This window comes from Lathyrus oleraceus, chromosome 2 (genome assembly GCF_024323335.1).
Source record: "Lathyrus oleraceus cultivar Zhongwan6 chromosome 2, CAAS_Psat_ZW6_1.0, whole genome shotgun sequence".
Taxonomy (NCBI): domain Eukaryota; kingdom Viridiplantae; phylum Streptophyta; class Magnoliopsida; order Fabales; family Fabaceae; genus Lathyrus; species Lathyrus oleraceus.
In genome coordinates this window covers 171012199-171039306 of record NC_066580.1, presented here as the reverse complement: position 1 = coordinate 171039306, position 27108 = coordinate 171012199, and the positions used below count along the sequence as shown (strand labels likewise).

Genomic DNA, 27108 nt, shown 5'->3' with positions numbered 1-27108 from the left:
ATTTTCTTCATTCTTGATGTTTGAAATGTCAAATGAAACTTGTTTGAACATGAATGAAGTGTCTCTAACCCTCTCCCACCTCCAAATCCATCAGTTCAGGCACAATTGACCACAGTTGACTTTTGTTGATTGATAGATGAATTGGCCATGACTGTTGAACTTGAGCCTCAAATTCCTGATGAAATGGCTCAAGCATGAAACCCTAGCTTCCATAAGATCAATGAAACCATAAAATGATCCCTCATCTCCTTAACAAGCCCTGATTGGCACAATCCAGATGATTAGGGTTGACCAGAGGTCAAAACCCTAATCTCAAGGAACATGATCAAGCATAATGAATATCTTGGTGATGATAATATCATGATGATGATGATGTACCATTTCAACTAAGATGATGATCAATCTCCTTGAAGAACCGAGAAACCCTAATTTGAATCACAAAGCCTCAGATGATTAGTGATCAGTTCAATGAAACCCTCAGCTTGAATCTTTTGACCTCTATATCTTCTGATCAAGACCTAGGAGGATGACTTGCTTGTTGCCACATGATATGCAAATATGTAATGACTAATGACCTAAGAATGATATGCAATATGTTAAGCTAGTCCCAAGAGAGGAGGGTAAATTTTTGGAAGATCGATGTGACTCATCATGGATCGGACCATGTCTAACAGGGTTCGATTTCTTCTCTCAGATACACCATTCCCTTGGGGTGTTCCAGGAGGAGTAAGTTGGGATAGGATCCCACACTCTTTTAGATGGTCATCAAACTCTAGGCTTAAATGCCCACCACCTCGATCTGATCGAAGAGTTTTAATATTCTTACCTAGTTGGTTTTGTACTTCATTCTTGAATTCCTTGAACTCTTCAAAGAACTATGATTTGTGTTTCATTAAATACACATAACCATATCTACTGAAATCATCAGTAAATGTGATGAAGTATTGAAAACCTCCTCTAGCTGGTATGTTCAGTGGTCCACATACATCAGTATGTATGAGGTCCAAAAGATCATTAGCTCTTTCACCTTTTCCTGTGAATGGAGACTTTGTCATCTTTCCAATTAAACAAGATATGCATGTCTCATATGATTCATAATCAAAAGAGTCCAAGAGTCCATCTTTATGGAGTTTGGAATTGCATTTCTCATTTATGTGATCTAATTGACAATGCCAAAGGTAAGTTGGATTTAACCCATTAGGTTTCATCCTTTTAGTATTAATGTTAAATATATGCATTTCAAGATCAAGGACATATAGTCCATTGTTCATTTGTGCAGTAGCGTAGAATATATCATTCAAATAAATTGAGCAACAATTGTTCAAACTTGTCCAAACAAGAAACAAAAATAATATTCCTACTAATTGCAGGTACATAATTGAAATTCTAGTTATCAGACTTTGGATGTCACACTGGTTGTTATGACATCCAATTCTGCACAGACAGGGAATATGCAGAACTTAACAGTAAGTGCAGTAAATAACACAAGTAATTGTTCACCCAGTTCAGTCCAACATGACCTACATCTGGGGGCTACCAAGCCAGGGAGGAAATCCACTATTAGTAGTATCAATTCAAAGCTAAACTCACCCGTTTACAACTTATCACTTAATCCCTACCCAATGCAATTTCAATCTTAACCTAAGATCAGAGTTCCTACTCACTCCCCCTCAATCACCTCAGTGATATTAAAGACACTTTGAAGTCACACTTCAAAAACAACTCTTGATTATGCTTCACAGCTTAAATCAAGATACACAGCACTCACGCTTAAAAGCTTTGAGTGACACAACACTTACAACTCAATGAACACCCTATGCCAAAGCAATCATCTACTTGATAATGGCTTGGCTTACAAGATACGTCTAATACTAGACTCACAAAAATACAGCAGTGAAGTATGATGGACACACTAAATCTTCACGCCTCAAAATCCCTGAAACTGAATGAAGGAACGCCTTCCTTTTTATATTGCAGCACCTGGGCTTTTGCACCTGTATTCTCCTGAATTTAAGGTCACTCAAGTTCCCATAAATTCAACATTTAGGTTACTAACAAATAGGCTATTTGTTAGGTTCATTGAATGTAGCTTGGTTGTTGATTTCCTGGATTTTCTCTAAGCTGTTGACTTCCTGAAGAATAGCCTGAGAAAAAGCTGAAACAGAAAACTGAACAACCTACAATTTAGCATATGCTGTCAGGAATGAATGTCACGACAGTAACAGCTTATATTAATAAATGTCAAAGTGTCCAACTTAACATTTACACATTTGGCCTTAAGTTAGTTCTGTTATTCTCTTGAAGAACAAACTAAGTTACATGCTGAAGTATAACAGAACACCACTCTGTCTAATCTTCAGCAGCTGCTTTCAATGATGAATGTCATAACATCCAGTTTGACATTCAGTCAGTAGGCCTTATGCCAGGTCTGGTTCTTCCTTGATAACCAGACTGCAAATAAATACTAAGTTCTAACAGAACTCCTGCTGTTCTATTCCTTAGTATCTGTTAACAGGTATGAGTGTCACAACATCCAGTTTGACATTCAATAAATCCTGTGTTAGCTAGTCCTGCAGTAACTACAATGTAGTCACACATACATGTTATGACATCAGTCAAGACATTAGTGTTTTACCATATAATGCAGCCAATTAAACACCTACAAACTCCCGCTTTGGCAAATTTTTGGCTAAAACACTTTGATCCCCATAACAGAGTTCATAGCAGCGGAATCACACACCTAGCAGGAAAAAATACTAGCTAATACACTCAGAGTGGCAGCACACTCACACACATGGAAGTTAAATAACAACTTCACACAGCAGCACACACACATTTGCTGCAGGGGAGGGAATCTTCAGATCTGTCATGAGAGTCTGTTGTAGAGACCCACTCTGTTTGTCAGGGGTAGTGGTGGTGGTTATTACTCCCCCTTTTTGTCAAAAATGTTGCCAAAGCCAACAACATAGCCAGAGCACAATGACAGAGTTCCAGACTTAGTTTTACTTCATAGTTTCAACCAAGTTAACATCCCCTTGATCTTGCTTCACAGCTTCGATCAAGTACTCACCCACTTCTGCTTTACAGTAGGTACCACCATATCAGATGCCTTGATTTTGTTTCTGACATCCAGAACCACTCCTGCATGAACAGCATCCTTGAACTCCTGCAGGTACATTGACCTTCTCACAGTAGGGTGTCTCCTTACCCTCTTGTATCCACCCTTGTTACAAGTAGCATAGCTATGATCTGGTGCCCAATCATAACTTAGTACAAATTGTTTAATAGACAGAGATATTAAACAATTTATTCCCAACATCAGTGGTTGCTATAAGGTCTCAGAGAGACATATTCCCAGTTTGCTCCTTAAGTTTTCAAACTGAGTAGCATCCAGAGCCTTTGTAAATATGTCAGCCAGTTGAAGATCCGTGGCTACATGTTCCAAAGTGATCACCTTGTCTTCCACTAGATCTCTGATAAAGTGGTGCCTAATGTCAATATGTTTGGTCCTGCTGTGTTGGATGGGATTCTTGGAGATATTGATGGCACTGAGATTATCACAGAACAATGTCATGACATTTTGAAAGACATTGTACTCAGTGAGCATCTGTTTCATCCAAACCAGTTGGGAGCAACTGCTTCCAGCAGCTATGTATTCAGCCTCTACAGTGGACAGAGAGACACACTTCTGCTTCTTGCTGAACCACGATATGAGGTTTTCTCCTAAGAAGAAACATCCACCTGATGTGCTTTTTCTGTCATCAGCACTTCCAGCCCAATCAGCATGACAGTACCCAGATAGGACAGGCTCAGACCCATGTGAATACAGCATCCCATAGTCACACGTCCCATTGATGTACTTGAGAATCCTTTTGACTTGATTCAAGTGGCTCACCTTGGGCTCTGCTTGGTATCTGGCACACACTCCAACTGCATAAGAAATGTCAGGTCTACTTGCAGTTAGATACAGCAGACTACCTATCATGCTTCTGTACAGGCATTGATCAACACTAGGCCCTCCATCATCTTTGGTTAACTTCAGATGAGTAGGAGCAGGAGTCCTCTTGTGCCTGGCATTATCCATACCAAACTTCTTAACTATGTTCTTGGCATACTTGCTTTGGGAGAGAAACATAGAGTCCTCCATTTGGTTTACTTGCATTCCAAGGAAATAGGTCAGTTCTCCCACTAGACTCATTTCAAACTCAGACTGCATCTGGTGAACAAATTTTTTAACCATTTGTTCTGACATTCCACCAAAGACTATATCATCAACATAGATTTGAGCTATCATGATTTTGCCTTCTTCATCCTTCACAAACAAGGTTTTATCTATGCCACCCTTTCTGTATCCATTTGAGGTCAGAAATTTGGTTAACCTTTCATACCAAGCTCTGGGTGCTTGCTTCAACCCATACAAGGCTTTCTTCAACTTGTATACATGCTCAGGTTGGTTAGGATCACAGAACCCTTTGGGTTGTTCCACATAGACTTCTTCATTCAGGTAGCCATTCAAGAATGCACTCTTCACATCCATTTGGAATAGCTTAAACTTCAGGATGCAAGCTACCCCCAACAGAAATCTGATGGACTCAAGTCTAGCCACAGGAGCAAATGTCTCATCAAAGTCTACCCCTTCAACTTGAGTGTATCCTTGAGCTACTAGTCTTGCTTTATTTCTAGTAATTACTCCTTTCTCATCAGATTTGTTTTTGTAGATCCATTTGGTACCAATGATGTTGGACCCTTCAGGTCTTGGAACTAGCTCCCATACTTCATGCCTTGTGAACTGCTCGAGTTCCTCTTGCATGGCAATGATCCAGTATTCATCAGTCAGGGCTTCTTTCACATTCTTTGGTTCAACCTTGGAAACAAAGCAGGAATTTGAGTTTATTCCTCTTGACCTGGTAGTTACACCACTGGTGGGATCCCCTATGATAAGATCCTTAGGGTGGTCTTTCTGAATTCTGATAGATGGCACTTTGGTGGTTGCATCTACTTCACATTCAGGAGGAGGTTCCTGTACTTCTTCAGACTTGACTGGACTGTCAGTTGGACTGTCAATGAATGTTTCAACATCCTCCATGACATCGGTTCCTTCCTCTTTATCATCCACAATGACATTTATGGATTCCATCAGGACATTGGTCCTGTAGTTGAACACTCTGTAGGCTCTGCTGTTAGTGGAGTATCCCAGAAATACGCCTTCATCACTTTTGGGATCTAGCTTCCTTCTCTGTTCATGATCTGTGAGAATGTAGCATTTACTTCCAAAAATATGAAAGTACTTCACAGTGGGTTTTCTGCCCTTCCATATTTCATACAGAGTGGAGGAGGTTCCTTTTCTCAAGGTGACTCTGTTGTGAACATAGCACGCAGTGTTCATTGCTTCAGCCCAAAAGTGCATATGGAGCTTCTTTGCATGAATCATTGCTCTGGCAGATTCTTGAATAGTTCTATTTTTTCTTTCAACTATTCCATTCTGCTGAGGAGTTATAGGAGAGGAGAACTCATGGCTTATTCCTTCAGACGAGCAAAACTCATCAAACTTGGAATTCTTGAACTCCGTACCATGATCACTTCTAATCCGGACCACACAACTGTCCTTTTCCCTTTGAAGTCTTATACACAGATCTTTGAAGACATCAAATGTATCTGACTTCTCTCTGATGAAGTTTATCCACGTGTATCTGGAATGGTCATCAACCACCACGTAAGCATACTTCTTTCCACCAAGACTTTCAACCTGCATAGGTCCCATTAGGTCCATGTGCAACAGTTCCAGAACTCTGGAGGTTGTGGAATGTCCCAGCTTCGGGTGTGACATCTTGGTTTGCTTGCCCACGTGGCATTCTCCACAGACTCTTCCTTCATCAATCAGAAGCTTTGGAATTCCTCTGACTGCTTCCTTGGATATGATCTTCTTCATTCCCCGTAAGTGGAGATGTCCAAGTCTTCTATGCCACAGCTTCACCTCCTGTTCTTCCTTGGCTGAGGAGCATGTTGTGGAAAAGTTAGAGAGTTCAGGTTCCCACAGGTAGCAGTTGTCTTTGGACCTGGTTCCTCTCATAACTTCCTGATTGTCACCATTTGTCACAATGCACAGCTCCTTAGTAAACTGAACATGAAAACCTTGATCACACAACTGACTTATGCTGATGAGGTTTGCAGTTAGTCCTCTTACTAACAGCACATTATTCAGTTTTGGCACTCCAGAACAGTCCAGTTTGCCCACACCTCTTATTTTTCCTTTGGCACCATCACCAAAGGTCACAAAGCTGGTAGTGTGAGGTTGAATATCTACCAGTAGATTTTCCATACCAGTCATATGTCTTGAGCATCCACTGTCAAAGTACCAGTCTTCTCTGGAAGAAGCCCTTAGAGCAGTGTGTGCTATCCTAGCATACCATTGTTGCTTCTTAATGGGAACACATCGCTTATGTGTTTTGTGCTTAGGTCTGACATGCGAGGCTCTGTTAGGGAAACCATGAATCCAGTAGCAGAAGGCTTTTATATGTCCAAGCCTACCACAGTGGTGACACCTCCAATCCTGGTATTTCCTCTTCTGATGATCATTCATCCTAGATCCTCGATGTTGAGACATTGGCTTTGACTTCTGCTTGTACTTATGAACTTTAGCCTTTGGGCGTTTGTGTTCAGTTGAGGATCTTTTCCCAAATCCTAGGCCAGATTTGGTTCCAGATTGCTGTCCCACCTTGAGAATCTCTTCCAAGGTATCAGTTCCCTTATTCATCATTCTGATGGATTTAGTCATCTGGTTCAGCTTGGAGGTCAGCAGGGCTATTTCACCATTTAGACCCTCTATGACAAACAGTTGCTTTTGTCTCTCATCTTCCAGTTCCTTGATGAGTTTCTTCTGCTTTTCTCCTTGTGCACGCACCTCTGCACTGGTGGAACACAGCTTCTTATAGGCTGCAGCAAGTTCATCAAAAGACAGTTCATCTACACTTGAGTCATCATCAGAGGCACAAACACTGGTTAGTGCAGTGACATGTTTGGCAGATTCTCCTTCAGATTCACTTTCAGAATCTCCTTCAGACCATGTGATAGCTAGCCCCTTATTTTGTAATTTGAGGTAAGTAGGGCATTCAGCTCTGACGTGTCCATACCCTTCACAACCATGACACTGGATCCCCTTGCCATGGTTGAACTTCTCATCAGAAGTTGATCTTTTCTTAATGTCAGACGGGATGTTCTTGACATTAGATCTACCTCTTTGATCAATCTTCTTCACGAACTTGTTGAACTGCCTCCCAAGCATGGCCAAGGCTTCTGATATACTTTCATCACCTCCAGTATATCCTGCTTCTGACTCCTCTTCAGCATTAGATACAAAAGCTATGCTTTTGTTCTTCTTCTCAGCATACTCACCCAAGCCCATTTCAAAGGTTTGGAGGGAACCAATGAGCTCATCCACCTTCATGTTGCATATGTCCTGCGCCTCCTCTATGGCTGTGACCTTCATAGCAAATCTCTTAGGCAAGGACCTGAGAATCTTTCTTACAAGTTTCTCTTCAGCCATTTTCTCACCTAGTCCACCAGAGGTGTTTGCAATTTCAAGAATATTCATGTGAAAGTCATGAATAGTCTCATCCTCTTTCATCCTCAGATTTTCAAACTTGGTGGTCAGCATCTGAAGTTTGGACATCTTTACCTTGGAAGTACCTTCATGAGTTACCTTGAGGGTATCCCAAACTTCCTTAGCTAGTTCACAGTGGTGTACCAGCCTGAAGATGTTCTTGCTGATTCCATTGAACAATGCATTAAAGGCCTTGGAATTTCCAAGAGCTAACGCCTCTTGCTCCTTGTCCCACTCTTCTTCAGGAATCTGCACACTGGCTCCATCTTCACCTGTCCTCATTGGATGTTCCCATCCTTTGTTGACAGCTCTCCAGACTTTGCTGTCTAGAGACCTTAAGAAGGCTATCATACGAGGCTTCCAGTCATCATAATTAGATCCATCCAACATGGGTGGTCTGTTTGAGTGTCCTAAATCCTTGTCCATGGTACTAGAAAGTAACTTCCCTAGATCTCACCCAGAAATTCACAGGCAGGGTGCCTGCTCTGATGCCAATTGAAATTCTAGTTATCAGACTTTGGATGTCACACTGGTTGTTATGACATCCAATTCTGCACAGACAGGGATTATGCAGAACTTAACAGTAAGTGCAGTAAATAACACAAGTAATTGTTCACCCAGTTCAGTCCAACATGACCTACATCTGGGGGCTACCAAGCCAGGGAGGAAATCCACTATTAGTAGTATCAATTCAAATCTAAACTCACCCGTTTACAACTTATCACTTAATCCCTACCCAATGCAATTTCAATCTTAACCTAAGATCAGAGTTCCTACTCACTCCCCCTCAATCACCTCAGTGATATTAAAGACACTTTGAAGTCACACTTCAAAAACAACTCTTGATTATGCTTCACAGCTTAAATCAAGATACACAACACTCACGCTTAAAAGCTTTGAGTGACACAACACTTACAACTCAATGAACACCCTATGCCAAAGCAATCATCTACTTGATAATGGCTTGGCTTACAAGATACGTCTAATACTAGACTCACAAAAATACAGCAGTGAAGTATGATGGACACACTAAATCTTCACGCCTCAAAATCCTTGAAACTGAATGAAGGAACGCCTTCCTTTTTATATTGCAGCACCTGGGCTTTTGCACCTGTATTCTCCTGAATTTAAGGTCACTCAAGTTCCCATAAATTCAACATTTAGGTTACTAACAAATAGGCTATTTGTTAGGTTCATTGAATGTAGCTTGGTTGTTGATTTCCTGGATTTTCTCTAAGCTGTTGACTTCCTGAAGAATAGCCCGAGAAAAAGCTGAAACAGAAAACTGAACAACCTACAATTTAGCATATGCTGTCAGGAATGAATGTCACGACATTCAGCTTGACATCAAGGTCCATATGCTGAGTCTGTTTTTCCAGAAAACAGACTGTACAATTTTGCTGACCTGTACATGATCAAAATGATCATACTACAGTAACAGCTTACATTAATAAATGTCAAAGTGTCCAACTTAACATTTACACATTTGGCCTTAAGTTAGTTCTGTTATTCTCTTGAAGAACAAACTAAGTTACATGCTGAAGTATAACAGAACACCACTCTGTCTAATCTTCAGCAGCTGCTTTCAATGATGAATGTCATAACATCCAGTTTGACATTCAGTCAGTAGGCCTTATGCCAGGTCTGGTTCTTCCTTGATAACCAGACTGCAAATAAATACTAAGTTCTAACAGAACTCCTGCTGTTCTATTCCTTAGTATCTGTTAACAGGTATGAGTGTCACAACATCCAGTTTGACATTCAATAAATCCTGTGTTAGCTAGTCCTGCAGTAACTACAATGTAGTCACACATACATGTTATGACATCAGTCAAGACATTAGTGTTTTACCATATAATGCAGCCAATTAAACACCTACAATAATAACAGTTCTCTAACTGAATTATTAAACCACTAGGTAAAGTCAATACATAAGTTCCTACGGCTAAAGCAGCAACCTTTGCTCCATAGCCAACTCGTAGGTCAACTTCACCTTTTGCCAAATCTCTACTCCTTTTTAGTCCCTGCACATTGGTACAAATGTGAGAACCGCATCCAGTATCGAATACCCATGATGCAGAAGTAGATAAATTAATTTTAATAACAAAAATACTTGAAGTTGAAGTCTCTACTCCATTCTTCTTATCTTCCAGGTACTTTGGGCAGTTTCTCTTCCAGTGTTCGGTCTTACCGCAATGGAAGCAGGTGCCTTCTTTTGCTATGCCTCCACTAGGCTTTAAAGCAGCAACGGTGGGTGTGGGTTTGGCAACTTCCTTGCCTTTCCCTTTTATCACCCTGCTTAGTGGGCCTTTTGTTCTGTCTCTTTCCATTTCTGATCATCAGAATGGACTTCCCTTTTGACTTCAGATTCTGCTCGGAAGTTCTTAACATGGCGAGCAGTTCAGGAAGATATTTGTCCATTTCATTCATATTGAAATTTAGGACAAATTGACTGAATCTATCTGGCAACGGTTGCAAGATCAAGTCAGTCGCAAGTTCCTTTTCGAGGGGAAAACCCAATCTCTCAAGGTTTTCCACATACCCAATCATCTTGAGCACATGGGGACCTACAGGGGCTCCCTCAGCTAACTTGCCTTGAAAAAGGGCTTTTGAAACTTCAAACCTCTCATGCCTTGCTTGCTCTTGATAGAGCATCTTCAGGTGTTCGATCATATCGAACGCTGCCATGTTCTCATGTTGCTTTTGCAATTCTGAGTTCATGGCAGCTAGCATGAGACAAGCAGTTTCATTGGCATCATCAACATGCTTCTTATAAGCATCTCTTTCTGCCTTAGGTGCAGAACTAGGAGGTTCCTCTTCAAGAACAAGTGTCTCCAAGACATACAACTTTTTATCATGTTTGAGGACAATCCTCAGGTTTCGGTGCCAATCCAGAAAATTTGTCCCAGACAATTTTTCCTTATCAAGGATTGATCGTAAAATGTTGTTAGAGGTGTTTGCTATCATCGTAATCTACATAAGGATTAATGAAAATATAAGTATCATTGACATATTTAATTAGGCCTTTAATCAAATATTCTCCCACTATTTTACTCAAAACAAATGACCCTCATCATTTGATTCGGAAAATCCCGTTGGAAGATTTTCTAGTGGGTCGAGATCCATATTTCACTTCGTTCTAAGTCCGCGTAGGCGGATTACACAAAACTAGGTTATTTACGTAGGAACTCCTTCCAATTGTATCTCATACAACTCTCGAAAATTTCAGTTGGGTGAATAACTCCTTATTCCGATCCATCATATGGATCATTCCCAACTCTTGCTTCTAAACATATATAATATTATTATAATTAAGTTTGACCCATCGTTTTAGCAGTTGGATATTACAATTATCCCATCGCACCTTACCAATATAGAAAATGCACCTCGCGTAGGCGAAACCTACATTGTGTGATACTAGTCTTGATGAGTGCTAAAACTTGGAAAGCAAACACATATAATATTATTATAATTTGTTTAGTTAAGTTTGACCCATTATTTTAATAGTTGGATATTACAATTATCCCATCGCACCTTACTAATATAGAACATGCACCTCGCGTAGGCGAAACCTACATTATCCGATACTAGTCTTGATGAGTGTTAAAACTTGGAAAGCATAAACTTAATATTTAATTTGAGGGAATTGCAATTTTTCTGATCTCACCGGCTTATTTATCATATAAATCGCCTCTCACATGCATCAACATACATTCACATGCATCAACATACATACATACATAATGAAACAGTTATGGCCCCTAGCGCAATTGTTCTCCCAAGCCAATGAGAGAACCTAAGTTAACCTAACAACGATCTAAGCTTCTCCAAGCAAGATCTTCAAGGTTGTCCTCTTTTGGCACTGACTTCTTTGCTTTCTTCATATCATTACATTACATAAAAGAAACTCGTTTTACATACGAGGGAATGAGATGAGAAAAGAAGTTACATTGAGAGATTAAAAGAGAGGCACGACATGCAGGTCGTATTTTAAAACCAAAACAAAATGAAGGAAAACTAAGGCCATAACCGATCACCACAAGACAATAATAAACACATTATTATTATTATCAATTTCAATTCTTTTAATTAATTAAAACCAAATTAAATTTCGACGACCGATCACACTACGCAGAGTTAGACGGGGGTCCGTTGCCCGGTCAGCAGGAACATAACAAACAAAAGTAATAAAGTAATTAAACAAAGGTAATAAATAAATGTGCTCCCTCCCCATACAAAACAAAGAAGTGTCCTCATTGCTTAGTGCGAGTAGGAGAAATCAGTGGTCAGTAGTATTGGCCACGGTTTTGTCCCAATGTAGCTACAACTTCGTTCAGGGGATGAAACTGCTCGACGGCTATATCCATCAGGCCTAAGATATCAAAGCGCATGATCTTTATCTCTTCTTTCACAATTGTGATGTCATCTAGGAAATCGTTCAGACAGGTGAGAAGCATGACAAGATTATCAGCATATGATGGAGGAACCGGTTCATCAATGTTATAGTAGTTGGGAGGTGTTTCAGGGTCAGATTCTTCCACATGGATAGGGTCATTGATATACTCATATTTAGGCGGTGTCTCTGGAGGTGAAGGTGGATCAATAGGGTGTTCATCTAAGTCATAAAGCCAATTATTGCGGTTGTGAACACTCGTTCTCTCATGGTTAGGCAAGGTAAATAGTCAGACCACTTCGTTATTGATTAGATAATAAAAAGTATCCGGCCCAAGGTTGCCTATGATTCTACGGTTAAGGAAAAATTCGATATCCATGGGTCGAATGTTTCCAAATGGTACATGCTCGTAAAGTGGGCGTCTAAGTCCGATGGCGTCTGCTATCATGGTTACGAGGCCACCTATTATTATTGGGGTACGGTTGTTCTTAGCAAGGTGAACAAATCTTTCCATCATGAATGTCACGATATTGACATATCGACCTTAATCGACACATAGCAAGATGAAAAGTTCACCGCGGGACACTATGGTGTTGTTTTCTTCCTTACCAAACAGGATGTGGGCCAGTATTTTGTGGAAGTAGCAGATAGCAGGGTTATGGATCATTTGTGAGTGCATCTTGTCGCAACGCGAAAAAAAACCGGCGGGAAAATACATAGCCGCCACCGACACTATTCATCCTATGACGGAAAGGGAGCGCAGGACTAACCTAAGAAAGGGAAAGGAATGGTCTTACGACCAGAGATTGCAAGGTACGGGAGTCGGTTACGCAAGGGGAAGGTATTAGCACCCCTCACGTCCGCCGTACTCGACGGGATCCACGCTCAAAAGAATAGGAAAAGGTTGCTAATAAACTGCTCAAAGAAACTGCACAAACTCGAATAATAAACAGGTGAGAGGAGATGGAGAAAGTGGACTCGGCAGGATGTCGCATCCTGGGCCTACGTAGTTTGTCAGAAACAAACATCAGAGTCAACGTAGTTCGGGGGAATGGGAAACATGCTCGCTAGGACATCGCATCCTATGCCTACGTATCTTCTCTATCCAGAGTAAGAATCAGAGCACTCGTAGCTCGGCTAACGCACGCCGAAACAAAACACCGAAAAGAGACGCTGAGACATCAAAAGAAAAACTCAAAAAGGAAACAAAATGCCAATAAATGGACTTACATCCGACTCCAAACAACAAAAAGGAAACAGAATGCCAATACATGGACTTATATCCGACTCCAAACAAAAACAACCAAAAGGAAACAGATTGCCAATACATGGACTTACACCCTACTCCAAACAAAAACAAACACAAACAGGAAATAGAATGCCAATACATGGACTTATATCTGACTCCTAACAAACAAACGCTAACCAGCGAATACCAAAGAAAAAGGTTCTCCGTACAAACCCCAACAAGGTAACCAAATATCCAAAGATGAACCCCAAATGCGTGACAACCGTCACAAATGAACCCCAAGTGAGTGACAACCGTCACAAATGAACCCCAAAGATGATAACCATCATCCCAAATGAACCCTAAATATGAATCCCAAATGAATAACAAAAGAAAACCTCAAGGTATAAACATACCACACACGCACACGCTGAACAAACGAGTACTCACACCAAGGCCAACAAACAAAGGGTGAATACACTTGCAATAAAGAAAAGAAAAGGTTGACACACAGAGACTCAAAAAAGAAAAAGGGTTTCCCGGAGAGATCTCGCTCGATCTCCTGCCTACGTATCTCATCTGGTATGAGAATCAGGGCGACGTAGTTCCCCTTAACAGGGGTACAAATCTCTCCTAACCAGAGACCAGGGAAACAACAAACTAATAGGGAGACTGACTCGAGCCTAATAGTTGTCATGCAAACAATATCCCTAGGTTGAGGTCTCTAATAAGAACCTAACTCACACATGAAGCAAGTCAGCTCAAACAACAAATAAACATCAACACAAGTGAACAAGCATCACTCACTATATCCATACAAGAGGCCCAAAAAATGGGTAGGCTTTAGTCAAGAGGGGTCATATCAACCTCGACAAACAAGTCGGACTGTAAGGGTAATCAACTGGGCTCTTAACCACTAACATTGAACGTTAGGGTGAGCAGATCAAAATGGTAATGAGGATGATACCTCATGCTCTTAACCCTGGCCAGGGTGAGCTTAATGACAATGAAAACGTGGGGATCTAGAAAGAGGGACCCTATTCCACTTGACTGACTCTAATACAAAGATCTTGGGTACATGTTCTAGAGCATCAGCACGTAGTGCGAGCATAAAGAACGACTCACCGAATAACAGGGGACTGGCTACTAGTCCCTTCTATCTGTCAATTGCCTCTTCACTTAGGAGGACTTATCAAGTAACATGCCTCATCATGGAGATCTTTGGCACAATTGTAAACAATCACAAACAGAGCCTCTTAAGGAGGACTTCAGCCAAATGCCTGCCAAAAAGGTGACAGGACTTCCAGACTACATGGAGTAAGAGGCTAACTACCTCAGTGGTGTATCAACCACACTCCAAAGCTTAAGAAAAAGCAAAGCTAGCAAGCAACTAATGTACCTGCACAAAAGATAACCAGTTAGTATCTGGGACAACCAATCAGAAAACAAACAGTGAAACCACCAACTGTTACACAATTCAATGATCAATGCTCAAGCATTCAAATGAAGCAATGAGCTCAACACATCAACTTAAATCCCTACAAAACACAAAGAAGTTAGAACACAATCCAATTTTCATCACAAAAGGTGAGCAACTCAACCATTAATGCTAAGTGTCCAAACCTGAAACACAAGTCAAGGTTAGTTCATGTACAAAACACTAGTACAAAGACTAGGTTCAAAACCAAACCAAATGATCAAAACAGAAGTCAATCTTTTGCATAATGCACATTCAAACATGTCATAAAATGTCCTTAAAAGGACCAGTATCAATTCACGAAGCAAGTGCATCAAATGATCAATGTAAAGCAAAGGCAACAACAATGCATCAAAATGGACATCCAAATTAGAAAATCCAAATCAAAACAGAAAAGCATGCAATGGCTATGAATTTTTTTATACAAGTTTCTCATGTTATGAACAAGCATCATGCAAAAAATCAAATCCAGAAGAGTTCAAATGATGCATGAACAAAAATGCACAAATGCAAGGTCAAAAATGTGATACAAATTGTCACACTATATCTTCATGTGTCAAAAACAGTGATAGCATATGATAAAAATTCCAAACCAATCAACAAAAACTCATATCACATGTGAAGATCAATCATACAAAAATTCAGATCAATTGGATTAACCATGAAGATTTCACAAAGCATTTATCATGACATATCAATTTAACACAAGGCTCAATCAAAAATTACAAAATAAAAATCCAAAAGCAAACAAATCATCAAATTAGTTCTATAAGAAACTAGAGATCAAAACAAGATTATGAAAAAAAATTGGACTCAATTTGGAGCATTTTGCTATTTTTTATGATTTTTAAAAGATGAGCAAATAAAAATGAAATATTAAAATGAAAAGGAGGGAAAATGATATTCAAATAAACTCAGATTAAATCCTAGCCACATGATCTAGCGCGAAAAGCCATCAGACGGTCCACATTTGAAGCTCAAAACGCACAGCTTCATTAATTGAGCTGGCGTGCACACATCAGCAGGTCAATAACACATGGCACAATCAAAACATGATAACCAATCAATATCACACATAAGCGAACACGTGAGCAGACAGCAAGGCAAAGTGAAACGCGTCGTTTCATTTATCTAATCATCATACACATCATCCAGTCAAAGCAACACGCGAGCAGGTCAAAAAAATAACAGCCAATGGAAAGGCCATGCAAGCGCTTACATGGAGGCCACGCGAGACAAACCCTAGGAAAACCAGACGGCGGCGCCGGTCGTCTTCTCCGGTCAACCAGGCGGTGGCGCCGCCATTCATTTTTTGCAGAAATGAATAAAACCTATACCAATCGAAAGCTCTTGCCAAGCACGTTCCAAATATCATACTAGTTTCATCTAATTCATTCTATATTACACGGATCGAATCAAAACATTTTCATGCTCAAAACATGAATTCAACTATACATGCTCAAATCTTCACCAAAATCAATTCTAAACATATCAACATGCTCAGCATAACAAGATCTACACAATTATCACAAGAAATTGGCAAAAAAGAGAGATCGAATTCAACCTACTTGGAAATGGCAGTTGATGAATTGGTGTCCTTAGACTCTCACAATCTCCAGATCTTCTTCCCTAACCTTGCCTTGAAACTTTAAGCATGAATCACCACTTGAAACCACCTAGATCTAGCTGAATTTCAAAAATCCATTAACATGTGAGTGTTCTTGAATGGCACGATTTCCAGCTCAATTATCCAAAACAGAGGTTAATTCTGGATCAATGAAGGATGATGATCAAGATTCTTGAAGAATTTTTGGTGTTTGTGTGGAGAAATTGAAGAATCAAAGAGAGAGAAAAATGGAGGGAAAAATGGAAAATTCTAGATCTGAAATTCTGTTATGAGCAATTGCAGTTAGGGTTTGCTATTTATATCATGTGCTAATCATGCTGAAATCACAATTAGGCTTTGGCTAATCATGATTAGGGAATTATGAAGTGTTTTGCAAAAATGCCAAAGTGAGCTTGCATGGCCATGTAGCACGTGAACAGTATCATGCAAGGGTATGATTTCACTTAAAATCAACCAATAATCATGATGGAATGGTTAAATTGCTTGTAGCTTAAGCCAAATTTGAAATATGGAATTTCCCTCCAAAATGAACATTTGAGGAATGATGATCATACACACTTTTCCCATGCATGGCAAGGCTTGTTTTGAGAAGTATTGGTCAGGAGGAGTATTTTGCAAAAAGAATGGACCAAATTGGAGCTTTGTATCAAAAGTTATGTCACTTTGAACTTCCATGTATAATTTGTGATCATTTGGCCATAACTTCTCAACCATTCATCACATGGACATGAATTAGGATGTTTTGGAAAGGGGAGACAAAGATATACAAATTTCATGTTCACTAAAAATCCATCTGAAACTTCTTTGATGTTGGAAAATCAAGTTGAATGTGGACCAGAAACTTGCCATTTTTGGAAACTTGAAATTACAGGTCATTTTCCATTTTTGGAAACTTTTGCCATGACTTCAAAATCTTCAAGATAGATGTTTTAGAATGACAAATGGACCTCTTTTGAACATGATTGAGGTGTCTCAACTCATTTCCCCACCTCATAGCCCTCAGTTGATTGCACAGTTGACTTTTTGGTCCTCAGATGACTTTGAAATGCCCTGATCAGCTTGAGCCCCCACCACTTGGGGAAATTGCTCAAAAATGAAACCCTAGCTCATGCAAGCTCCTCATAACAATCATGTGATCCTCATCCCAATAAAATACCTCATCTCTTTGAAAAGCCCTGGTTGGAAGAATGTCATTGATTAGGGTTGACCAGAGGAACTTGAGAATGAACCATGAGACCCTTGATGATGATAGAACCATGATGATAGTGATATACCCTTGCAATCAAGATAATTCTCAAGACCTTTGAAGGATCAGGAAACCCTAACTGAAATGCAAACCCTCAGATCGTTGACAATCAATTCATAAAGATCCTTAGGCTTGAATCATATAACTTCTTCCATCTTTTGACAAAAGACTTTGGAGGATGATCTTCTTATTTTCACAAGCTATGCAGAATGCAATGCCTAATGCTCTAAAATATGAAATGCAATATGTCAAACTAGTCCCAAGAAGAGGAGGGCAAATTTTGTGGTGTTACACATCTCATTCGGGTTAGGGTTTGAGTCTCCAGTTAAGCTACCCCAAAAGTCATCTAGGTTGATGTCATCGATTAGTTCCTCCTAGCGGGTAGTAAAGACGAAAGGGCCACTAGGGAATCCTAGGATGTCAGCAAGGTCTCGACGGCTATAGGTGAAGTCCATGCTAAACAACCTAAAGGATATCAACCCTTTGTTAAGTCCGTAACCATGCTCGGGGTCATATACCAAGGAGCTAAGGAATTCTAAGGTTAGTTCATGGTAGGTGACAACCCGTCTCTTAATGGCTGCCTTCTCCCACCCAAGCTGGTTAAACATAAATAGGATGCTATCACGGATACCTAACTTATCCATGGTAGGTCCATCATAATAAATGGTCAATGCCATATCCTTCCGATCTAGATAATCATACCGCCTTCTTTGAACTCTGCCTCTGAAAACTGTATCTACTTGTTGCATGATGAAAGTAAGTAACTAACTAGTTAGTACTTTTCCTGTTTATCAGTATCCAATATGTCTAAGTTAGTAACTAGAAGAAACAAGAATGACTGCAAAGAATCAAGAAGAAGGGAGTAGAAAAATAAAGAAGAAAATCAAAGAAGGAAAATAGTTTGTAACAAAGATAACAAAAAACTGGTGGGTTGTCTCCCACTAAGCACTTTGTTTAATGTCGTAAGTTCGACAGTGGCATCGCAGTGTACTAGGTTTGGGGTTTAGCGGGCAGCTCTATGAGTCTGAGACTGTTCGAATAGTCTCTATTTTCAATATTATGATAGTGCTTTAATCGCTTCCCGTTTACTATAAAAGGTTCACTATTCCTACCTTTTATTTCTATCGCACCGCTTTTGAGGACTTTGGTGATCTCGAAAGGGCCGGACCACCTAGATTTAAGTTTTCATGGAAAAAGTTTAAGTATTGAATTGAATAGTAGCACTATGTCGCCGACGTTAAACTCCTTCCTAGAAATGTGTTTGTCATGCCATCTTTTGGTTTGCTCTTTGTATATCCTGGCATTCTCATAGGCGTCTAGTCTCAGCTCTTCTAATTCGTGGATGTCCAGAATCCATTTCTTGCCTGTTGAAGTATAATTTATATTTAGGGTCTTAATTGCCCAATATGCTTTGTGTTCTAATTCCACAGGGAGGTGACATGATTTACCATAGACTAGTTTAAAGGGTGTGGTTCCTATCGGGGTTTTGTAAGCCGTCTTGTAGGCCCACAGAACTTCGTTTAGTTTGGATGACCAGTCTTTTCTGGATATTCCTACGGTCTTCTCTAGAATTTGTTTGATTTCTCGATTCGAGACTTCAACTTGCCCGCTAGTTTGTGGATGATACAGTGTTGCTACGTGGTGTCGGACTCCATACTTCAGAAGAAGTTTTCCAAAGATATTCGATATGAAGTGGGAGCCACCATCATTAACTACTAGTTTTAGCACACCGAATCTAGGAAAGATAATGTTCTTGAATAACTTAATCACTACTCGTGTGTCATTTGTCGGAGAGGCTACAACCTCGATCCATTTTGAAACATAGTCGACAACAACGAGTATGTACTTATTGAAGGAGAATTTTCAACCAAGGCGCAGCGAAATTTAAAAATTTCTCCTTTAATGATCCTTACAAATGGGCATGATCAGTGATAGAATCGTTACCTCTTGTGGCGATTCAAACCTTTGGTGCAGATTTCTTGTAACGATCAAAACCTTGGATACAAATCCACGAAGCGATCACGAACGTTGAACGATGACAACGTCTCTACTCAGTCCACACGAACAGGTTCCTTCAATCTCAGTTCTAGGTGGTACGAATGAAGGCTTTGAGTGAGAGAGAGAGGGAAACGAAATTCCAAGTCTTCACTTGAGTTTTAGTCTGAGTGACAATGCTTCTACCCAAGGGTTCTATTTATAGAACCACTTGTGTGGGCTTCAAGCTAAAAAGCCCACTTAAGTGTATTTTGGCCCATATTTTATAATATGCCAAAATCACTTAAGTATTTGGTACCTTACCATATTCCGTATTCCACATAAGTGCACCGTACCTTACGGTGTTCCTTAGTTACTCTATCTCTCATCAATTCGTCCTTTGTGTGTGACCCTGTAGGTTTTCGCGACGTTGGAATTATATTAAATCACTCATTTAACATAATAAACAATGAGCGGTATCTAGCAACACATCACTGCTACCCAAGACACGAAAATGTCATGTGATCTGACAAAACCTCCTGTGATAATAATTATGTGTATAATTACCCCTTTTCCCTTATGTCTATATTGAACACAAGGTATAGACCATGTCATCCTTGTCCAGTTCAATATTGGGCCCATAGACATTTATCCTGTTACGCAGGATGGGCAAATTCCATCTATGACACTCATGTCCCTCAGCATGCTTTGTGGAGTACCCATCAACTATCTTTATGGTTATCCAGTTACGGACAATGTTGGATCAGCAATAAAGCACTCGACTCTACATCTAGGGTCCACAGTGTTTTTAGGTCAAAGAGTGATATACACCATTATCACCATGAGAATAACTTATGACACTTTGCATAACTTTCTATATAGTATTCTCATAGTGGGTCAATCCGGTATAAATATTACTCTTAATATTCATACCTATGTTTAAGACTTGATAACTCTTTATCCATGATCCATGATATGTGATCATCAGTCTACAAACATAATAGTCTTAATGCTTTAATGTTATCCCACTTCACAATAAAGCTCGACTACGGATACTTTAAGAATAGTGTCCTTATGTTTAATGTGATCTCATGATTAAGTCATACTTGATACATTAAACGGACTAGCTATTCTAGGGACTTTATTAAACAACCATAATAAAGAAAAAGCCTTAAATAATTCGATACAAGTACCAAAAGTATTGGCCTCTAGGGCTTACACCAACAATCTCCCACTAGCACTAAAGCCAATCAGGAATACCCCTAATGCCCATTGATCTAATATGGCCATCATGCTTCTGTTGCCCGTGAAGTCAATCCCCCATACATCAAAAACTTCTACTTCTAAGATTCCTGTTTGTGGCATTTCATCGCGTCTTGAGATGTTGCCAGTGCGTTGGCACCGGTCGCATTTTATAACCGCGTTATGGACATCTTTCCATAGAGTGGGCCAAAAGAGGCCTGATTGTAGGATCTTAGTACAGGTCTTTGAGGTACTTGCATGCCCTCCATAGGGAGCGGAATGGCAATGAGATATATCATCTATTTCATCCTCAGGAACACATCGACGGAAAATACCGTCGGTACCTCTTTTGAAAAGTAGAGGTTCATCCCAGTAGTATTGTTTTAGGTCATGGACGAATTTCTTCTTTTGTTGGTAAGATAGGTCTGGTGGAAGTACTCCGATAGCTAGGTAGTTGACAAAATCAGCATACCATGGCAGAGTTGCATTTACATGTATTTCTTCCATGAATTCTTCTATTTCTGTATCGTTTAATGTTAGTTCAGACATATCGCTTTCCATTTGGGCTATGAGTCTTTCGTAAGGGAAATCATCATTAATTGGAATTTGTTCAGGTTTATTCCCTTCGATTCGTGATAAGTGGTCCGCTACTACGTTTTTAGTACCTTTCTTATCTTTAATCTCTAAGTCAAATTCTTGTAAGAGCAGGATCCATCTTAAAAGTCTTGGTTTGGCATCCTTCTTACTTAACAGATATCTAATAGCGGCGTGGTCGGTATAGATGATAATTTTTGTCCCTACTAGGTAGGAACGGAATTTATCCAAAGCGAACACGACGGCTAGAAGTTCCTTTTTAGTGGTGGCGTTGTTCATTTGGGCTGGATCTAGTGTTCTACTTGCATAGTAAATAGCATGAAGCTTCTTATCCTTTCTTTGTCCTAGTATTGTGCCTATTGCGTAATCACTCGCATCACACATGATTTCGAAAGGTAATCTCCAGTAAGGTGGTTGCATCATGGGTGCGGTGATTAAATATGTTTTTAGTTGGTTGAACGCTGTTAAACATTTTTCATTAATAATCTTGTAAGTGGCTTGTTAATTTTCGAGAAATCTTTGATAAAGCGTCGGTAGAAACCGGCGTGTCCTAAAAAGCTTCGTATTTCTCGAACGGTTTTTGGATGTTGAAGGTTCTCTATGATTTAGATCTTAGCTTTGTCTACTTCAATTCCTCTGTCAGATACCATGTGACCTAACACGATTCCTTGTTGAACCATGAAATGGCATTTCTCCTAGTTTAAAACGAGGTTTACCTTTACGCATCTTTCGAGTACCATCTCAAGGTTTGATAGACATCCTTCAAAACTCTTCCCACAAACAGAAAAACCGTCCATAAAGACTTCCATGATGTCGTCTATAAAATCGGCGAAGATTGCCATCATGCATCTTTGAAATATTGCGGGAGCGTTGCATAATCCAAATGGCATTCGTCGGTAGGCGAATGTACCATAATGGCATGTGAAGGTAGTCTTTTCTTGGTCGTCAGGATGGATTAGGATTTGAAAGAATCCTGAATAACCGTCTAGATAGTAGAAGTGAGAATGCTTAGCCAATCGTTCAAGCATTTGGTCAATGAAGGGTAGAGGGAAATGATCTTTCCGAGTGGCTTTATTTAGTTTTCTATAGTCGATGCACATTCTACTTCCGATCACAACTCTTTGTTCTATAGATTCTCCCTTTTCATTCTTAACGACTGTAACACCCTCTTTTGTTGGGTACTACATACCCATTGACTATCGGAGATCGGGTATATGATTCTAGCATCTAGAAGTTTCTTTACTTCATCCTTGACTACCGTACTTAGGATTGGGTTGATCATTCTCTGGTGTTCTCTAGAGGTTTAACAATCTTCCTCCAGCATAATGCGATGCATACGGATAGAAGGACTTATTCCTTCTAGATCGGTGATGTTATATCCTAACGCAGTTGGATATTTTCTTAGGACATCTAGTAACTTCTCAGTTTCCATCTGTCCCAAGTCAGCGTTGACTATTACTGGTCTTTTCAGTTCAGTGTCTAGGAATTCGTATCTTAGGTTCTTTGGTAGTGCTTTTAATTCCAAGTCAGGTTTCTTTGGGCATGGCATGTGGTTGGGTGTAAGTGCTAAGCATTCGCTTAGACTTTCGTTTTGGTATGGTTAATGCCAGCTATAGACGACACCTGTTATCTACTTTGTTTGTCTGAGCTTGGGTAGCTATGAAGCTTTCCATCATCAATTCGAGATTTGACTTCCTAGGCATGTTAGGAGCATTATTAGTTGGCTTTTGATATCCAGGCGGAACAGCTGGTGCTTGGCCAGGTGCATACAGGGCGTTGTTATTCTTATACGAGAAATTAGGATGGTTTTTCCAACCTGGGTTGTAGGTATTCGAATATGGATTTCCTTGTGTGTAGTTCACTTGATCGATTGGGACTCCTGCTAATATTTGACATTCTTGTGCAGTATGTCCAGGGTTTCCACATAACTCACAGTTTGGAGTTACAGCAGCCACGATGGCTGTGGGTGGTATGGTCAAGTTATCTAATTTTAGAACAAGGCATCTACCTTTGCATGAACATGGTATAGGCTACTGATTTTGTACATTACATCCTTCGTCTGGGACTTTTCCACTGGAGTTCTTTCACCTCCCCATTGGCAATGGTTCTGGGCCTTATTTTCAATGAGTTGATAGGCTTTGTTGTATGGCTTATCCATAAGTGCACCGCCCGCAGAAACATCTACTATCAGTCTTGTGTTATACAGAAGCCCATTGTAAAATGTGTGAATGATCATCCAGTCTTTGAGACCGTGATGTGGACATATCCTCATCATGTCCTTGTATCTCTCATACGCTTCGTAGAGAGATTCCGCATCTTTTTGCCTGAATCCGTTGATTTGAGCTCTCAGCATAGCAGTTTTGCTCGGCAGAAAATATCGGGATAAGAAAACGTTCTTCAATTTTTCCCATGTTGTAATGGAGTTGGATGGCAAGGATTGCAACCAAGCCCAAGCTCTGTCCCTTAGTGAGAAAGGAAAGAGGCGCAATCTTATCACATCTTGAGATACACAATTCGCCTTTACAGTGTCTGCGTACTGCACAAACTTGGTCAGGTGTTCATTAGGATCGTCCGTAGGATTTCCATCAAATTGATGTTGTTGAACGGCTGATAATAGTGAGGGTTTCAGCTCGAAATCGTTTCGATTGATAGCGGGGGCAGCAATGCTGTTGTGAGGTTCTTGTTGGGATGGGGTAGCATAGAATTTAAGAGGACGATTCTGTGGTCCTTCTTCATCCATGGTTGGTTTTTCTTCTGGTTTAGGAGGAGAGAAGATATCGGAAATATCGTACTTTTGTTGATATTCGTGTATTCAGCGTCTTACGTATAAGAAAGACTCTAATTCTGGGACTGGTGGTGCTAAGTTATCGCCTTGTGAGCGAGTACATGGCATACAATCAGGAGAATCACACTATTTGACTAAAACAGGTCCCCGGCAATGGCGCGAAAAACTTGATGCTGGTCGTGACTATATATAAAGTATAGTCTATCGGGTACTTGACAGCAAGTGCACAGTCCAGTCGCTTTAGTTTTAAAAGATATCGATCCCACAGGGACCTATGGTCAAACTATTGTTACTAACGTCATTATGTTTAGCTAAGGGAATGATTAGTAGAAGTTCGGGGACTGAATAGTAAATCTAAGGGAAATTTAGTTTTAAGAAAGAATTGATGGAAAGAATCAGTATGCAACACATTAATTGTTAGGGATTCGATAAGTCACGGTGAATAGTTTAAATGCAAAATATCTCTCAGTAGAAAATATTTATTTAAAAGGCTTTATCTCACACTCTCGTGATTGTTGATTCGGCCTATAGCTTTAAGTCAGAATGCGCTGTCCCATTTTAAGTTAAAATTGCTTTTTGAAAATAAATAAGTTCTAATTGTTTTTAAAGTGCTCTTGCTGTTTTTAAACTCAATGCCTAATTTTTACTATCCAGCTCGAGCCTCACGCTCTCGCGATTGTTGGTTCTCACCTTAGTTAATTTCCCACTCTCGTGGAAAAATCGTATTAAATAGCTTCTCACGCTTTTGTGATAAAGTGAATTAAATTTAAATTAAAAACCTCGGCCTGAAAGATTGTTTGAGAAAAAGAGTTTTCACCGATTATTATTAAATCCCATCTAATTAAATTGTGACATACTAATACCGATAATTTAGCCGGACATGTTAAATAAATCAAACATAGAGCATAAACAGATCAACATTGCGGCAAACATAATTATAATAATAACTGGGCAATAATAATAATAATAATTTAATAAAAACCTGGCAATTGAAGTAACAAAGTATAGCGAATCTCGATGTACTTGAGCAGTCCTCTACAAGTCGGTAGGTTCTGCTTCTTCAATACAAATTGCTTACTAAAATTAAATAAAGTGTAGTAGTTCCCTAGTGTAGGAAACTACTACTATGGCTAACTGGAAAACGGAAAGGAAAAGGGAAAAAGGAAATTCTAAAAAGAATGGCAAATGAACTAAGGCAACAGAAACAAAGTTGCTGAAAAGAAAATAACTAAAAAGCTAGAATGCTGTAACAATTAATTGCAGAGTGTAAGTGTAGATGTTCCAATTTTTTCGACTTTGGTCCTTTATATGATGCCTTGGTAGGTCTTGGCGGTTGAGAAAATTAAGGAAGACTCGTTGAATGAGGAATCTCCGGGGGAGTCAAGCGGTTGGAGACAATTTAGGCACGTTTGGATGCCTCTAGTTGACTGTTTCTCAGCCTAAAACTTGGCCGTGTGACGTTCGGCATGGGCCTGTGACGGTCGTCACAGGCTAGGTCGTGACGGTCGTCATGAAGCTTGTGACAGTCGTCACATCAACAAATTCTGCATTCTGGTTTTCTGATTTTTCATGTGCTTTCTCATCTGTTTCTTCTTCTTTTTCTTCCTTTTCTTTATTTTGCTCATTAATGCTTGGAGATTTAAATACCTGCAAAAACAACTCGAATAGTTGCAGAATACTCGGGATATTAATTAAAATGGTATGATCTTTGAGTGTAAATCAAGGCAAATATCTGATGTATTTTCGCGTTATCATGTGGAAAATTAACTAAAGTTATTATCACATTGGATTACCTTCACAAGTTTCAACCATAAGCAATACTACATTATAGTCTTAGTCATCATCTTAAACGATATTAGCCTTTTCTTCATTCTTTCGAGCATTCTTCTATTTATCATCCCAACATTCCTCAGCATAGTGCTCAAACTTCTTATAATTGAAGTATTACATTTTCTTCTTGTCATATTTCTTTTTGTTGAATTGTAATTCCTTATGTCAAAGTAGGTAGTGCTCGACAAAAATAAGAATGTGTCGAAATATGTAATATGCGTCGAGTTGTATTAGATGTCGAAGTGTCGAAGCAGGTTGCTTGACACAGGATTTCGACTTAGACCAAAATAGGAATTTTGGACCTTTGTAATTTTTAGGTTTTAACTTAGGGAACAAGCTAGCTCAATTATAAATAGAGGGGGTAACCCCTATTTTCATAACAATCTTGCAATCACTTGTAGTTGCAGAATTAACGAGATTTTTCTTAGGTTGTGGGCAGAGAGAGGCTTTGCATAAATCATCTTCTTCCTCAATTTCCTTCAAACCCTAATCTTCTTTCTTATTCAATTTTTTTCTTGTTTTCATCATCATTATGCAGCAATACAATCTAGCAATCAAGGATGGTTGATTCACTCAAGTGAAGAGTGAAGAACAAGTGGAAATTCAATCGGTTGATTGAATCTTGTTAAGGTTATCTTTTGCTATCAAGATCTTTGGGATCTTGTGAAGGAGGGAGAGACGCCGCTTGTAACAAACGCGACAGATGAAGAAAAAGCTCCACACAAAGAATTAAAGAAGAAAGATTATAAATCTCTCTTTATAATCAATCAATGTGTTGATTCTGATAATTTTGAAAATGTTAGTGATGTTGAATCAGCGAAAAAAGCCTGGGAAATTCTTGAAAAATAGTTTGGAGGCGGATAGAAGGTGAAAGAGGTGAGGTTATAAACTCACAAAAGAACGTATGAATTGCTTCATATGGAAGATGATGAAAGCATAACTGATTTTTTCACTAGAATTACAGAACTGGTGAATCAAATCAACGTATGTGGAGAAGTTTTGACATCAAAATCAGTTGTTTCAAAAATCTTTAGGTCATTGGCTCCATAGTTCAACCACATGGTAGTAGCCATATAAGAGTCAAAATATTTGTCAGCATTGACAAAGGAAGA

The 27108-nt window shown here is 39.5% G+C and overlaps 1 non-coding gene across 1 annotated transcript; it reads left to right on the top strand.

The window, feature by feature from the left end:
• Window positions 1-23627: 23627 nt before the first annotated feature.
• Window positions 23628-23734, top strand: LOC127124480 (small nucleolar RNA R71). Its single transcript, XR_007803965.1, has one exon. It is a non-coding gene; the product is annotated as a small nucleolar RNA R71 (small nucleolar RNA).
• Window positions 23735-27108: the final 3374 nt, after the last annotated feature.